A 16,856-nucleotide genomic window follows, 5' to 3' on the forward strand; every position below is an offset into this window, starting at 1 on the left:
CTGGACCAACCCAGCAGCTCCCAAGCTGCTCTGCCCCAGGCGTCCCCAAGTCAGCCGCTGCTGAAACTGACCAGCGGCTGACTACAGGAAGCCTGAGGCAGAGTTGCTCTGCCCCGGGCTTCCTGGAATCAGCTGCTGATCAGTTTCAGCAGCAGCTGACTTGGGGACGCCTGGGGTTCTTAAGTTGAATCTGTATGTAAGTCAGAACTGGTGTCCAGATTCAGCCGCTGTTGAAACTGATCAGTTTCAGCAGTGGCTGAATCTGGATGCCAGTTCCGACTTACATACAGATTCAACTTAAGAACAAACCTACAGTCCCTATCTTGTACGTAACCCGGGGACTGTCTGTATTGACTACAGAACTATAATATTCTATGCCACAGAACTATAGTATACTTTGCCAATGATCACATATTATTGGTAGCTAGTAAAATAATTAGTTTTTATTGAATCTTTGAAGTGCCTTTCTTCTGTCTAATTAAGTTATTCCTTAAGGTCCAAGAATCACCTAAAGCAATATAACTGATGCAGGGAAGTGAATCTGAGAAATTAAGTGACATGAATACATAAGCTGCTTAATTTTTATTAGTGGTTATTAATTAATAGATTTTTTTCCTGGGTAATTACTTTTCTCCTCTTACTTTGTTGTAGGCTAATTTAAAAAACAAAAAAATAACAAAATAGTGTATGGTGTCCACTGATTTTTATTTCTAAGACACTCAACCAAATTTTCCCTTTACATTAGAAAATTTGTTCCCTTAATTCAGTGAATTAATTCATAGGATTTTGTTTCTTTGATGTTTTTAGGCTACATACTTGTTTTAATATATTTTCTAATTTTATAGTCACTACACAAACTTTTGCAGGTCTCAATTGACAAATTTGACCCTATAATAAATGTAAATGGGCTATCTTCTTTTAGTCCAAATGGGTAATCCACTGACTCTTATACTATTTTATTATAGCCAAGGTATTATCATTTTACATATTATGTCATGCTTTTGAAAACAATACATATTTGTCTAGAGATTCCTTACATTTTTTTCAAATAGTGCAATTTTCTTATTTTTCTGCTTTCTTTCCGTTACTGACAAGCTTCCATTACCCTGAAACCAGTGAAAACAACATTATTTTCTGTTCACAGCAGTGTTTATGTTGATCTAAAATTCATTCACAGTAGCCAAGTGAGGTCAAAATAAGGCCCTCTGCTTTCAACAAATCACTTGGCAAGTCTACAAAAAGATAAGTCATCTATTCCAGTTCCAGAAACACCTAGATAACTATTGCCAACCAAATAGATGGCATCAAGAACTGAGTCAGAGCATTCAAAAAGCAAAGAATCTTTAGTGAAAAAAAGCTTTAGTTTGTAAAGATTTTGAACTGTAGGGGGGCCTGGCTCTGAGGCAGGGGTGAGTGCATTGGGATGGGGAGACTGGGGGGCCTGGCTCAGGGGAATGGGTGGGTTAGTGTGTGGTCCCAAATTGGAGGGAGTGGTACAAATTTGCTTAACAACTTTGGTCTCCCCCCCCTTTTCTTTTTTCCTTGACAGATTTTTTTCCCAGTTGTTTGTTTTGTTTGTTTGTTTGTTTTGGGGAAGGGAAGGGTGTTAGTTATTTTTTGTTAAACCATCTGGCAACCCTAATAATACTTGCCAATAAGAAAGTAAGAAAAAAGAAGCAGCAGAGGCAGCAGAATTATTCCAAAGAGTGCTGTAAACTTCAAATAAAGTTTTAAGTGTTTTCTAACATATTCTCAGTAGATATATAATATTCATAGCAAAAATCATTGTTTTGAGGAGTGGAATGTATGCTATATATACAGAACCCTCTCCTTCTCCTCTTTCTAATCATTAAGAAACAGTACTTAGCTGTTGAAGAACATTTCCCGCAATAGAAATTACAGTTTATAAATATTTCACAAAAAGAGATGATTACACCTGATTAATTAGCTTTCAAAAGGAACATTAAAAATATTGACTATTATCTCAAAAAGAAGATCAGCAGGCAGAAATCCTTTTCATGTCTCCAACAGAACAAGCTGCCAGGGCTGTGTATTACTTTCATGCTTATGTTGCATTTTATCAGCTTTCTATTTCTCCTAAGAAAATACTTATTATAAGTTCAATAAGAGGTTACTACAGTACAAACACTGATGATCAACAACTTTTGGCTCAAATCTTACTGTGATTTATACATTCTTTTCTGAAATGCTGCCTCTCATGCCTTTCTACTGCCTTACAATGACATCTGATATGAAGATCTATTATGAATGTACTTAGAAATCAGTGTGGCATGCCCTGGTATCCGCAGTATTTACTTGATACATGATCAAAAATGCTTGTGAAAGCAGAAAGAACAAGTTAGACACCAAGATACTGTAATGTTCAAGTGATAGTTCCCCTTCCTTGTTTTTCTACATATAACAAGATGCAAAATAATGGTGTGTGGTGTGGTTACTATTTGTTAAGCAAATTTGTTCAAGAATGACTCTCTGTATGTGTGTGAATGCTGCACTCGGTCTCAAAGTTCACGTTTTTTCCCCCCAGGAAAGGGTAGAAATATCACAAGCTGGCATTGGGAATCAGATTCCTAAGTAGCTATTCTGCATTAATGAAAACAACTCTACTTGTTCCAACAGCAGCTTTTTAAACTGGGACCCTCGGATCAAAAAAGTATGCGCTTCTACCACACAGGCTAAAGGACTAAAGCCTCTTTACTGGCAAATATAGCAATGCGTTAACATTTTTTTTAATAGGCCACAACTGGGATCACAGACCCACCTTTTCCTATGGGGCTACATACACACTTCCCTAATCAGTAGAAATGAGAGAGATAATCGGGTAAGTAAAAACACTGATATGGAGAGAGAGAAAATGGAATAAGCTGCAGTATGTTGCTTCTCTGCTGACTGCACCCTCGCACCCCAAGCCAGTTCCCACCAGTGACCTGCTGGTCATCTCCAAGAATGAAGAAATGATCCTAGAAAGTTTGAGAAGATAATTCAAGGATTATCACTGTATTAAAAAGATAAGGGCAACTACCATCTACATTGTTGATTGCTAATTTAAACAACATTTGGTCAACTGAATCAAACAAAACAAACAAGATAACTGGTAGATTTAACCATTTTTATTTGAACAATTGATCTTGCAGAGCAATACCTCTGCTATTTGTTGGTAGTTTCTGTATTGTCCTTTATTCTGGTTACGCTGAAATAGAATTGTCCCAGCAGGTCATAGATGGGATTTCTTTTTTATCCCCAAGTGTACAATTATTTCTTGATTATGTAAATCTCTTCAATCTGATTGGAAGCATACTACAGTTATTTCTTATTAACAAGTAGTTTTAAATCTCTGTGATCTGCTTGTTTTATTGGCCTCATAGTACTGTATCTTACACTCAGAATCCCTTTCACTTTTGAGTGCTAGGAAATGTTTTGGCTCCCTCCCCATATCCCAAATTATTTCTAAAAGAGTTAAATTATATCAATAAATAAGCTTATTTTAAAATGCTTAATGTTCTCCCTCAGCTTCAAACACACTACAAACACTACCAGTTTTTAAAATAACTCTGAATGGGAAAAGTAAGCTCTCTGGGCAATCTTTTTGTTCTGTTTGTACAGCATATTGGGGTCTTGGTCCCTGGCTAGGACTCTAGGCCTATAGTCATTTAAATTATTATTGTTGTTTTAGTACTTTTTTTTGGACAGGAGAGAGAAAGCAAGAAAATGAAGGTAAACGTGTGTCAGGAGAGGAGATGAAGAAGAAAAGCTTTTAAAATACAATATACTAATTTAAATTACTGATAACTGGCACAGAGATTATTTTTCCCCAGGCTGCATGAGGAGAGAGGAGGTAGGGAGTACAAGGAAGAGAACAGATTTTAGCATAATAATGTTCTTAACTATATGCTGGACTGATAACTATGTTGGACTTAAATTTTCGAGTTGAATTAGCTCAAGGACTAAACTTGATCCTGTAGCTAATGAGAAAAATTTCTATCTATTGATTACAAAGTTGCAGAACTGGGACCACATTTATTACTAATTTTAAGGCCACATAAGCAGTCTGCCTGAATCCATCATATATATAGTAGCCCAATGTCTGTGAGTCTGTAATACTGAAGTACACGGCCATGCCCCCGGCCATGTACGTCACTGCCCCGCCCCCCTTCCCCTTCCGCCAGGGCCCAGCTGAGCGGTGCAGTGTGAGCACCGCTCTGCTGGGCCCCAGTGGGGAAGCAAGCAGTGGCAAGTGGCTGTTTGGGATCCGTGTTCCCCATGCCTCCGCTTGCTCCCCATGCCACGTGCTGCACCGCTCAGCTGGGCCCCGGCAGGAGGGCAAGAGGGGGAGGGCCATGACATATCAGGCCAGGAGGCATAGCTGTGTACGTCACCACCCCCCTTTCTCTCCTGCCGTGGCGCTGAGTGCTGCATCCCTCAGCCGGGCTGCCATGTGGGAGGGGAAGGGGGGGCGGTGACATACACGGCCCTGCCCCCTGGCTGTGTACGTCACCATCCCGCCCTTCCTCCCCCGTGGCGGCCCGACTGAGCGTACACGGCCAGGGGGTGGGGCCATGTACGTCACCGCCCCCCTTCCCCTCCTGCTGTGGCCCTCAGATGAGTGCTGCGCCCCTCAGCCGGGCCACCAGGGGAGCCAGCAGCTCAAGGAGTGGTTTGGACTCCCCCGCGGTGGGAGGGAAAGGGGGAGCGGGGCTGTGACATACACAGCCCTGCCCCCTGGCCTTGTACATCACCGCCCTGCCCCCCTTCCTCGCAGCAGTCTAGATGAGCAGGCAGCACTCAGCCGAACGCCACGGCGGAAGGGGAAGGGGAAGGGGGACAGGGAGAGATGGAGGGGAGAGAAAGGCAGAAGGAGGAGGAGAAGAGAAAGGGAGAGCGAGAGGCAGGAGGGGGGAAGAGAAAGAAAGAGATGGAAAGAAAGGCAGGAGGCAAAGGAGAGCTGAGAGGGGGGGAGGCAATAGGAGGGGAGGGAGTGAGAGAGAGACGAAGCAAGGCTATGTCTAGACTGCAAGCCTCTTTCGAAGGAGAGCGTCTAGACTGCACGCGGAACTTTCGAAAGAGCAAGCCGCTTTTTCGAAAGAAAGCACCTAGTGAGTCTGGATGCTCTCTTTCTAAAAAGCCTGTTTGCTTTCAAGAACGCCTTCTTTCGAAAGAGCACTTTCGAAAGAAGGCGTTCTTCCTCGTGGAATTAGGTTTACCACCGTCGAAAGAAAAGCCGCATTCTTTCGATTTAATTTCGAAAGAACGCGGCTGCAGTCTAGATGCAGGTGAAGTTTTTTCGAAAAAAGGCTACTTTTTTCGAAAAAACCCTGAGTCTGGACACAGCCCAAGAGAGCTCAGGAGAGAAGTCCTGAAAATCCCGTCTTATGATAGGCTAATTGGCTAGTTTTAAATAGTTTCTAACCCCTCAAAACAAAAGTTCGATTTCAATATTGTCTTGAGGATTTAGCATCTAGAATCTAGACATTTTACCCACTGAGGACAAATTGGATGTATTATATATAGCAGCATCTTTCTGCAATGGGAGTGTCCATAGTTGGAAGTATTAATGCAGAAAATCTTCTCCAGCTACACAACAAAAAACACGTCACTGATCAAAAGAGACATCCAGGCAGTGGTTAAAAAAGAATTCAGCACCTTTCCCCTCTTTACAGTCTTGTGAGTAAAGAGCCAATAACAGTACTGATGGGAACATAAAGAACTGCCATCCTCAGTAAGATAAGAGGTCTGTTTAATCTAGTATCCTGTCTTAGATAATACCAGTCCTAGATGCATCAGTGGTAATTGCAAGAAATTCTGTAGCAGGAAATAATTCACTAACTTGCTTATAAGCAAAGATCTGTCTAAACCCCATCACTTAATGGTGGCTTATGTGATGAATTGTGAGGATTTATACCCCTTTTTAAACATTCATCCTCTGTAACTGTGGTTGTTTCATTATGCTTATAAATATCTGATCTTTGTTAATCCCACCAATCTTGCAGAAATAAGTTCTACATATTTATTTTCTGTTACATTAAAATAAAGCATTTTCTTATGCTTGTGTTAAATTTGTTCTCTTTTCACGTGATTGGAAGGCTCTTTCTTTTGTATTCTGAGTATAAACAGGAGCACCTGACAATCCTACTATCTTTTCAATCCCTTCTCTTCATGGAAGCCTTCCCATGTCTCTACCTTGACTCGAGGTTAAATTCTCATAGGGGAATTTGCTCCACAGTTAGTAGGTTGCTATGCCAACTCCCTGAACTCGGATCTTTGAAACAAGCCACAGAAAAACGGCCACCCCCCCCCACACACACACATATGATAGGTTGCACCCTCTGCGATCCCACCTGATGCGCTGAGATACCACTGAGCCCGCCCGCTCTGCCAGCCAACACACCCTTTTATCTTGTCTTGATGAGTCAGCTTCCTTGAGTGCACACAGAGGCAGTGCCATATACAACTGCAGAATGACACAGACACTAGAATCAACTTTGGGAAGACTCAGTTTAAGGGACTTTCCTGGACACTCAGGTGCCCACAAATTTTGGAGTGGAGACTCAAAGATGTTACGAATCCATCCCTTCTTGCCCATTACCTGATTAGAATTTACATAAATTGGGTTACATTATAAACAAGAAACATGTTTATTAAGTACAAAAGGTAAATTTTAAGTCAATATAAGGGACAGCAAACAGAACACAACAGATTACTGAGCAAATAAAACAAAATATGGCTAAGCTTAATATACTCAAGAAATAGGATACAATTTGTAATTTCTTACTGTAAATGCTATTTAGGCAGGTTGCAAAGTTTCTTTGAACTTAGAGTTACAGTCATATCTGCTTTCAGGCTGGACCTCTGTCTCTGTCTGAACTCTTCCATTCAGGTGTCCTTAGCAGTCTTTCTTCTTGGTCTTCTTCTTAGCAGTCTTTCTTCTTGGTCAAGCAGGCAAATAAATAGCCTTGTTTGCCTTCCCCTCCAACCTTAAGTAATATTTACATAAGATGGGAATCTTTTGTTTCCCAAACTTGAACCCTCTTCACTTTTGCTGGAAAATTACAAGAAGTTCTGACATTCTGGTGATAGTCTAGACATAAAACACTGACATAGGCTTAAAATAGTGGACCAATTTCTGCAGTCACTTATACCCCTTGAAGGATTTCCAAACCAATAAGAGAGAACAGAATTTGAACCATATCACTTTATCTGCACTGTGAAGAGAAACCAAATCACACCCAATTAATAATCTGAATCATTCATATGACTTAGTGTCATACAATGTATACATTTTGTACATGTGGGAAATTAAAGATCTGTATAAAGTAAGATGGAAGGGGAAATAGTTTTCTAAACTGTGTTGTAAGAATTTCTCATTGTTCAATACACAGTTAAAGACATAAGTACATAAATGCATGTTTTAAAAGAATATGATCTTTAGGGATATGGTCTCTAGGGCTATGTATACACTGCAGTGCTTTTTCGGGATAGCAGAAGTATCCCAAAATATCTACAGGCAGTCCCCAGGTTACGTACAAGATAGGGACTGTAGGTTTGTTCTTAAGTTGAATTTGTATGTAAGTCGGAACTGGCTTCCAGATTCAGCCGCTGCTGAAACTGACCAGCGGCTGACTACAGGAAGCCCGAGGCAGAGTTGCTCTGCCCTGGGCTGCCTGGAATCAGCCGCTGATCAGTTTCAACAGCAGCTGAATCTGGACGCCTAGGACAGAGCAGCTGGGGCGCTGCCGGGTAGGTGTGGCCAGACAGCCCGCCTCCATCACATCCATCTTATTTGCCTCCCTAAAGCATACAGGACAGAGAAGGAGCAATAAAATCAGCATAGTCTATGCTGGCTCATCTGATCCTGAGAAGCTGAAACATAGATATGAGGAGAGATCAGGATATGCGAGACTGCCACTGGCTGGCACCTATGTTGATTCGAACACACACACAGTCCCTGGATGAGGAATTTCCCACTGAGAAAACAATGTCCCGTACTTCCAATTTAATCACCTCAATTCTCTCTTACAAGTGTAAATTAAGTTCACAACTCCCTTGTAAGAACTGGTCTCACAGCAGACAGACCAGCATCAATTGGCATTACAGATAAGAAAGAGAAATACGTGACCCCATAAGTATAAAAGATGGGCCCAGCACACACTCACTTTGAGTGTCATTCTACCCTCTACCTGCTGGTCGGGTTAGGTGTTTGACCTCCCGAGGTTCTATGGGGACGCCCACCTCGTATTTTCGTCTTTCCTAGGAATTGAGGGACCGGCCCTGGCCTGACATGCTGGAGTCGAGAGGCACAGAAGGGGGTAAAAATGGTACCTGGATGTGGTCCTCTGTCTTAAGTGTACACATAGAAAGAGTAAGCTGTTACTTGGTACCATTATTTCTATTTTTCTATCTTTATCTCCTTTGTAACCATTTTTAAGACCTATATTTTGCTAATAGTTAAGAAATAGAACAATAGCCATTGCAACCATATGATTTATAAGCTTCCTCAATAAACCTGTAACTGTTTAAGTTTTAACCTGACTCCTTCAGTTGCTGTAACAGAACCAAGCACAATTTAAAAGAACTTCAGACGGTCTAAAGGGACAGTTATAGGAAGAGCTTGGGTGTTTGGATCTGTGTCACTCCCAGGTGACAGGATCCACTGGGGCATCTTTCAGTCTTTCCCCAAGGCTGCCCACTGCGAAGGAATTATGAATTCTATCAGCTGAAATCTAAGATGTAATAAGCTCTTCCTATATAACGGGGCGTCTGTTGGCCTGCTGGCCACCCTCTGCGATGGGACCCTGGTCCTAGCAGTAAAGGCACGGACGTTAAACCTTTTCTCGGAAACATACACACACACACTGCCCTGACCGTCGGCTGACAGTAGGTCCCCGCAGGGGCGGCGCTGCGGGGACCAACCGGGCAGCACCCCAGCTGCTCTGCCCCAGGTGTCCCCAAGTCAGCCGCTGCTGAAACTGATCAGCGGCTGATTCCAGGAAGCCCGGGGCAGAGCAACTCTGCCTCGGGCTTCCTGTAGTCAGCCGCTGATCAGTTTAAACAGCGGCTGACTTGGGGACACCTGGGGAAGAGCAGCTGGGGTGCTGCCCGGTTGGTCCAGTAGCGCCGAGGAGCGGCGCTGCAGGACCAACCCAGCAGCCCCAGCTGCTCTACCCCAGGTGAGAAAAGCCTGGTCTGCTGGGGGGCGCACTAGCTGCGCCCTCCAGCAGACCAGGAAAGCCCGGACAGCGGGACCGCAGAGATGCGCCGTGGTCCAGCCCGCATCCTCCCCAGCTTTGCTCTGTGTCTCCCTGGTCTGCTGGGGGGTCTCCAGGAAGATGAGGAGCAAAGCCACGGAGGGGCTCGGGCAGCAGGGCAGCCCAGGCATACCTGGGCTGTCCCGCTGCCGGCTTCCCCTGAGGCTTTGCAAAGCCACAGAGGGGCTCGGGCAGCCGGGCTGTCCCACTGCCGGCTTCCCCCGAGGCTTTGCAAAGCCACGGAGGGGCTGGGGCTGCGGGGCATGCCTGGGCTGCCCAGCTGCCCGAGCCCCTCCACAGCTTTGCTCCGCGTCTTCCTGGTTTGCAGACCAGGGAGACGCGGAGCAGCTTTTCTCGCCCCGGAGTACATGGGCGGCGGGACCGCGAGGTCCCGCAGTCCGTGTCCTCCGGGGCGAGAAATGTCCCGTTCGTAACTGCGGATCCGACATAAGTTGGTTCCGTGTAAGTCGGGGACTGCTTGTATTCTGCATCTTCTGAATGCTACATAAAAGCTATTCAAACGGCCCTGTAAGCCTCATTCCACAAGGAGTAAGAGAAGTTTGGGAATAGCAATTTATTTCAAAATAAGTCTTAGACAGCACTAAATTTCAAAATAAGGTATTTCAAAATTAATTTAAAATAAGCCACGCAATTTGCATAGCTCAAACTGCGTAGCTTATTTTGAGCTCCAGGTGTAGATGCAGCCTACATGTGTAACTCCACTTGCTTCAATGCAGTTACACCAAAAGTATGGCCCAATGGGAAAACATTATATAATATTTACATATGCTAGGCTGTCTGAGCATTAGTGTTCGCAGCATAACTGAGAAAGGACAGACAAAAGTACTTTTCTACAAATATCCTATGGTGGCCAAAATGGCCATTCAAATCTCTACAGTTGCAAGTAATGAACTTTGTAATTAACAGGACTGTCAGATCTAAAACATGGGACATAATTGTTTTGGTGTGCTTAGCTCAGGTGAGACCTCATCTGTAGTACTGTGTCCAGTTCTAGCCACCACAATGGTTTAGAAAATCTGACTTGTGAGAAAAGATTAAAAAACTGGGCATGTTTAATGTTGAATAAAAGAAGACTGAGGGATGTCTGATAATTGGTTTAATGTGCAACAAAGGAGATTTAAGTTAGATATTAGGAAAAACTGTCTGTTAGGATAGCACTGGGAAAAACTTCTAAAGTGGGTTGTAGAATCTCTAACATTGGAGGTTTTTAAGAGCAGGTTAGAGAAACCTCATCCTGTCTCAGTGCAAAAGGCTGATCTAAATGGTTTCCTCATGTCCTTTGAGCTCCTACACTTCTATGGGTTCTATTCACTTTACTATGGCATTTGCATTGTTCCCCGTTTTAAGTTCAGAGGAACAAACTACAGTGAGCACTGTGATCACGGCAATTAAACAAAAGTAGAAAAATTGTAATAGCAAACGTAGGCCTGATTCTGAACTGACACTGATTTTACATGTAGAATAGTAATAGAGATGTAGCCGTGTTAGTCTAGTCTAGCTGAAACAAAAAACAGGGCTATGTAGCACTTTAAAGACGAACAAGATGGTTTATTAGGTGATGAGCTTTCGTGGGCCAGACCCACTTCCTGGATCTGGCCCACGAAAGCTCGTCACCTAATAAACCATCTTGTTCGTCTTTAAAGTGCTACATAGTCCTGTTTTTTTATTTTACATGTGTGATTCCACTGATTTCAACAGAATTACTTCTGATTTACATAGGAGTGAGATCAATCAATCAAGTGCTCTTATATGTCTAATTAACTTTGTTTTAATTCCCACCTTCTAATTTTACAGTAGACAGTTGACATATGAGCATTCCCTGTTAACTCTGTAGACAATGAGCGTATGTGTATTTCAACAAAGCTTTGTGTGGCAATGTAGATACAGTTTTAGCCAGTATATAGACAAATCATAAAGGAAGATACCCTTAGGTATGAGAAGAATGCTCTGCTAATTTCCATACAGCAGCCAGTATGTTCAGAGGGCTGAAAGATCCCTACACATCTGCAGATTGCCACTAAACAGCAACCTCCATCCTTCTTTCCTCTGAATGGCCTTTGTGCACTGGAATAATTCACTATAGAAATTATTATCGCCTCTTTCTACCCTCCCAAGGAAGCAGGGAATTTGCCTGTTACACAGGCTACATAATTTCATCCTTCTTTGTTTGAAATGTTTGCAAAGCTTCCCCTTTGGAGGCCATTGTGGCCTCACTGAGCTTAATTGTGCGTGCATAGATCTATCTTAGCTCTTGCTCTGCATGCTAACAGTAAAGAAACCATAGAAAACCTCCTATTTTAAGAATTACACATTTTTATTCTTTCAATGTGTATTTAATTTACTAAATCACAGTTATTAAATGAGCACATAGTAGCACATAAAAGCCAGAGACGTGCTGTGGACTTGGTCAATAAAATAACCAATTCACAATATAATGCTGCATGTAAAAATAGACACATTGATATGTGAGATATTGAGATACCCCTATACTGCCAATAACTGCTATCACATATTTCCTTTTAACAGCCCTGGTTGTAAAATATGGTGTGTCCAAGGAAAGGGAGACAAAATAACAAAAAAAAAATAGATCCTTATTTCTAGGTTTTGAATCTTGAATTCTGGCCTGTTTCCTAAATCCATCAAATTGATCTCTGACTCCTCAGATGATATCAATTTGGCAGTAATGTGGTGGAAAGCATCAATTTAACTTTTAAATATGTGTTCAGTTTTAGTTTTTAACTGGGGCTAAAAAGTGAGTTAATGGGTGAGCTACATTTATTTGTTATAGCACTTTGGCAGCTGCTATTAAAATTGCACTGTTAATAAAAAATGGTTGCTTTTGCTTCAGGAATTTGTTTTTGCTCAATACCCTTAGGAATGTCCACAGAAGCAGAAGTATACTCATCTGAGACTGTGTTTATCCTCTCTGGATTCCATAATTATTATTATTCCTGTGCTATTGCACCAGCAGAGTAATAGGACATTTCTTTTTTATTAGCATCATCTCCTTCCCCATGGCAATCAAAGATACAGGCCTTACCTATGGGTTTCAAATTCCATAAGTCCTGAAAGCCTGAATACGGTGCTTAATTTCCATAATGTGACAATATGGCTCTGCTATAATAGGCATGCTGACTTCCTGAGCTTGGAAAGCCAAGTTTCCTTACCAATAGAAGTTAGGTCATTCATGGACCTACTGGGGCCAGGGAATGGCAGCATGATTAAAGACAGGTCCATGCATCCAAAAACCAATAAGACAAGAACCTCAAGAGGGGCAATTTAAAGGGAAATGAAGAAAAATGGAGAAAAAAGGATTATGCAAAAAGGAATATCATGATTTTAGCAGAAAGTAAAGGGCAATGGATTTAGGTCAGAATATCCAGACCAAACATAACCACTCAACAATATTTATTAGCCATGTAAAGAATGAAACCAGCCTTAACATCAAACTTTTTTACTTAGAAAAGGAACTTAAAACACAATTTAGGTCAGAACATTATACAGGATTGCAGGGAGAATCAAGGACATGCTAAGCCACATGAACAATGGAAGGCATATTTGGGATACAAAGAAAACTTTGAAATTACTAAGAGCTACACATACTGAATGCAACTCTAAGCTTTGCCTCCTATAAGCAAGGCAAGAAATCAGTCAAGGATGCAGCCAGACCATTAAAACATGGAACTGAATAAGAAACAGTCAAAAAGACCAAATTTCATTAACAATAAATGCTATATGGTATATAGCATGGTTTACCTTAATGGTTAAAGAAATTTGATACTGGAATGCATTAAAACAACTTTAAAAACTCATGTAAAAGAGGATGAAGGGAGTCTTCCTAATAGCAAAGACGACTTTTATAGATTTAGGAGACAATTGTAAATTGGGCAGAAAACAGCCTCATGAATTTACATATTTTATTGCAATATAATTATCAAGGGAAGGAAAATCAACAAAGCTATGTAGGAAACTTTGCAGCTGGTAGGAGGGAGAAGTAAGGGACTAGTGCTAGTTTATGATCAGTTACACCAAAGCAGAGCAGAATCTAACCTAAAATTTTAAATAAATTAATACTAGATCTATGTCTCCTGCAGAGGGTTCAGTATGGAAAATTAGAAATGCTGGTCATGGCAGGAGCTGCTAGCCCCAGGATATCCTCCCTTGGAATTTTGTTTTATAAAATGATCACGTGCTTATTCTCATTTAGAAACTGCTCAAACAGATCATTTTTCCCCTTTTTATTGTGTAGTCTGTTGTCTTGCAGTGGATCTAGCAAATATATGTGCATCATAAATTTGAAAAGGAAATTCAGAACTCCTGATTTGTCCCTCAAATGCTCAATCACTAGAAAACTACATTTAATGAAATAAAGAAGATCCTAGAGACCTACAAATAATAAGGTCCCATTACACAGCAGTCTATGATTCTTTGCAATCCTGGCACAAACAACTGATTGAGTAATGCTAAATACTAGGCAAGGGTGGGGGACATTTATCTTTGGTGCAACTCCACTGGCTTTGGGGAATTTGAATTCTAAACGACTGTTACATTTGTTGAGCCAAATTCAGACCAAGTTTAAGCACATACAATTCCCTTAGTGTCAGTGCAATAGCACCAGCTTACTATGAGGCCTGAAATTGGCACAACATGTCTCTTATAGTCAATTGATTTTGCAAAACACTGCAGTTTGTCAGCCCCTTTGGTAACTCCACTCTCTGTAGAGCTGCCCCCTTCCAACCCTGCATTGATTCATTGCTGAGTTGACCTTTGCAGATAGACCAGAATAGAATAGAATTTAGTTTGTACAATGTCTTTCAAATTGGAGGTGTCTCTAAGCTTTGACAAAGCAATGATACTATGCAAATATTGTGTAAGCTAATATAAAATCAGCCATAAGCTAAGTAGTGAAATGTACATAGCCTTAGGCATAGGACTTTCATAAATGAAAAAAATTTATTGACCAGTACACCACAGTATTCCTCTATTTATTTTAAATGTGATTTTACAGAGTTCACTTTGTAATGAATGTTCTGAATGTTGAAACAATTTCAATAATACCCTCTTATTTTCAATAGTTCATAATTTTCTGAAAAATCCTGCTTTTTGGGTTAAAATTAATTTTCCTCAAGTGAAACATGAGCATTTTTGTTTTATTGCATTTTAGAATTAGAAAAATCCATTCAGCTGTTTTGAGTGAGTGTGAAATTTAAAAAAAAAGATTCTATGGTAAAAAAATTACCACATTTAAATGCCTCAAAAATGGCTGATGCTTTAAATGTGCTACCTACATAGAGTTCACTCTTATGGTCTACAGCCACAAACATATGTGAAATATGTGATAATAATAATAATTAATAATGTTCTATGCATTATAATTTTGAGCATTTTAGTAGATATTTGCTATGTAACACTTTGTCTATATTTTAAGGTATTCGTGTAACATCATAAACATATTAAAAAGAAAAACAGAAATAGAATATACAGTATACATAAATGTAATGACCAAACTCCAAAGTAGGAGACCCTTAATGTTTTTATTTCCTTGCTTTTATGTAGGCAAACTGGATCCTTTACAATGAGGTATGGTAGCATTTTTTATCTTTTTTTATAATAAAACAAGATCTTTATTTCCATTATACTTCTGTCTGGTGGTGCTGGCAGCAAGAAGATCTGTGTTCCAATATATCCGGGTTTGTCTTAAAATTTGTAATTTACAGTGACTCAAGATTCTACCCAGAACCCTTGGAAAAAGTTAAATTCCTACCCCATGTCCCCCTATCTACCAATACTTCCTTTCTGACAAGCACTCAGACTGTGTATAAAACAAACAAAAAAGTTTATTACGAGATAAAAAGGGAATATAGCATGAATTTGGGCAAACCCAGCAACAATAAATCAACAATGTAGTTGTACAGATTGGTATCTTTGGCTGTCGTTCTTTGCTTTCATTTCCCACCAGTTGGTGTGATATCTGGTGGATAAATGTCCATTTTACATATATCTTTCCCACCTTGACTTCAACTGCTCAGTTTGTTGTCATTTGTTAGCTAAGTCTCAGTACCTGGAAATGTATTTCAGCAGGTCCATCCCCAGCCCCTAGAGAAAGTGCTGAATGGAAAGTCTCTGCACTGACTCCCAATGTGCATGTCATTATGCTATCACTTCTCATCACACTGTCTCTGCTGCATCACCTCTAATCCTTGCATTTGTCCAGTTTACTCCTAAAGCACTACAGCCTCATCTAGGTGTAGGAGCCCTTACTAGAGTTCTGCTGCTGCCCTCTGCAGCTTCAACAAAGAACTACCTCTATTTCTATCCCCAGCCTCTACTACTTTGACCAGCTATAGTGATTTTAGTTCTGTGGGTGCTGTAAGATTCATTTGGTTCTTTTATTACACTCTGCACCAAGCAGCCATCTCTGGAAAGTACATGAGACCTTAAGCAAAGTCCTTACCAAATAAAAGTACCTTTCCCCACTCACCCTCATTTCCATCTGACTTACATGCATGTACCAGTACCCAGTTGTACATAACTGAGCTTTCATAGAATCATAGAATCATAAAATAATAGGACTGGAAGGGACCTCGAGAGGTCATCGAGTCCAGCCTCCCGCCCTCAAGGCAGGATCAAGCTCCGTCTACACCATCCCTGACAGATGTCTATCTAACCTGTTCTTAAATATCTCCAGAGAGGGAGATTCCACCACCTCCCTTGGCAATTTATTCCAATATTTGACCACCCTGACAGTTAGGAATTTTTTCCTAATGTCCAATCTAAACCTCCCCTGCTGCACTTTAAGCCCATTACTCCTTGTCCTGTCCTCAGAAACCAAGAGGAACAAATTTTCGCCTTCCTCCTTGTGACACCCTTTTAGATATTTGAAAACCGCTATCATGTCCCCCCTTAATCTTCTTTTTTCCAAACTAAACAAGCCCAGTTCATGAAGCCTGGCTTCATAGGTCATGTTCTCTAAACCTTTAATCATTCTTGTCGCTCTTCTCTGTACCCTTTCCAATTTCTCCACATCTTTCTTGAAATGTGGTGCCCAGAACTGGACACAGTACTCCAGCTGAGGCCTAACTAGTGCAGAGTAGAGCGGCAGAATGACTTCACGAGTTTTGCTTACAACACACCTGTTGATACAACCTAGAATCATATTTGCTTTTTTTGCAACAGCATCACACTGTTGACTCATATTCAACTTGTGGTCCACTATGGTCCACTATGACCCCTAGATCTCTTTCCGCCATGCTCCTTCCTAGATAGTCGCTTCCCATCTTGTATGTATGGAACTGATTGTTCCTTCCTAAGTGGAGCACTTTGCATTTCTCTTTATTAAACCTCATCCTGTTTACCTCTGACCATTTCTCTAACTTGCTAAGGTCATTTTGAATTATGTCCCTATCCTCCAAAGAAGTCGCAACCCCACCCAGTTTGGTATCATCTGCAAACTTAATAAGCGTACTCTCTATCCCAATATCTACATCATTGATGAAGATATTGAACAGTACGGGTCCCAAAACAGACCCTTGAGGAACTCCACTTGTTATCCCTTTCCAGCAGGATTTAGAACCG

This window comes from Pelodiscus sinensis, chromosome 3, assembly GCF_052426305.1.
Source record: "Pelodiscus sinensis isolate ZL-2025 chromosome 3, ASM5242630v1, whole genome shotgun sequence".
Lineage (NCBI taxonomy): Eukaryota > Metazoa > Chordata > Testudines > Trionychidae > Pelodiscus > Pelodiscus sinensis.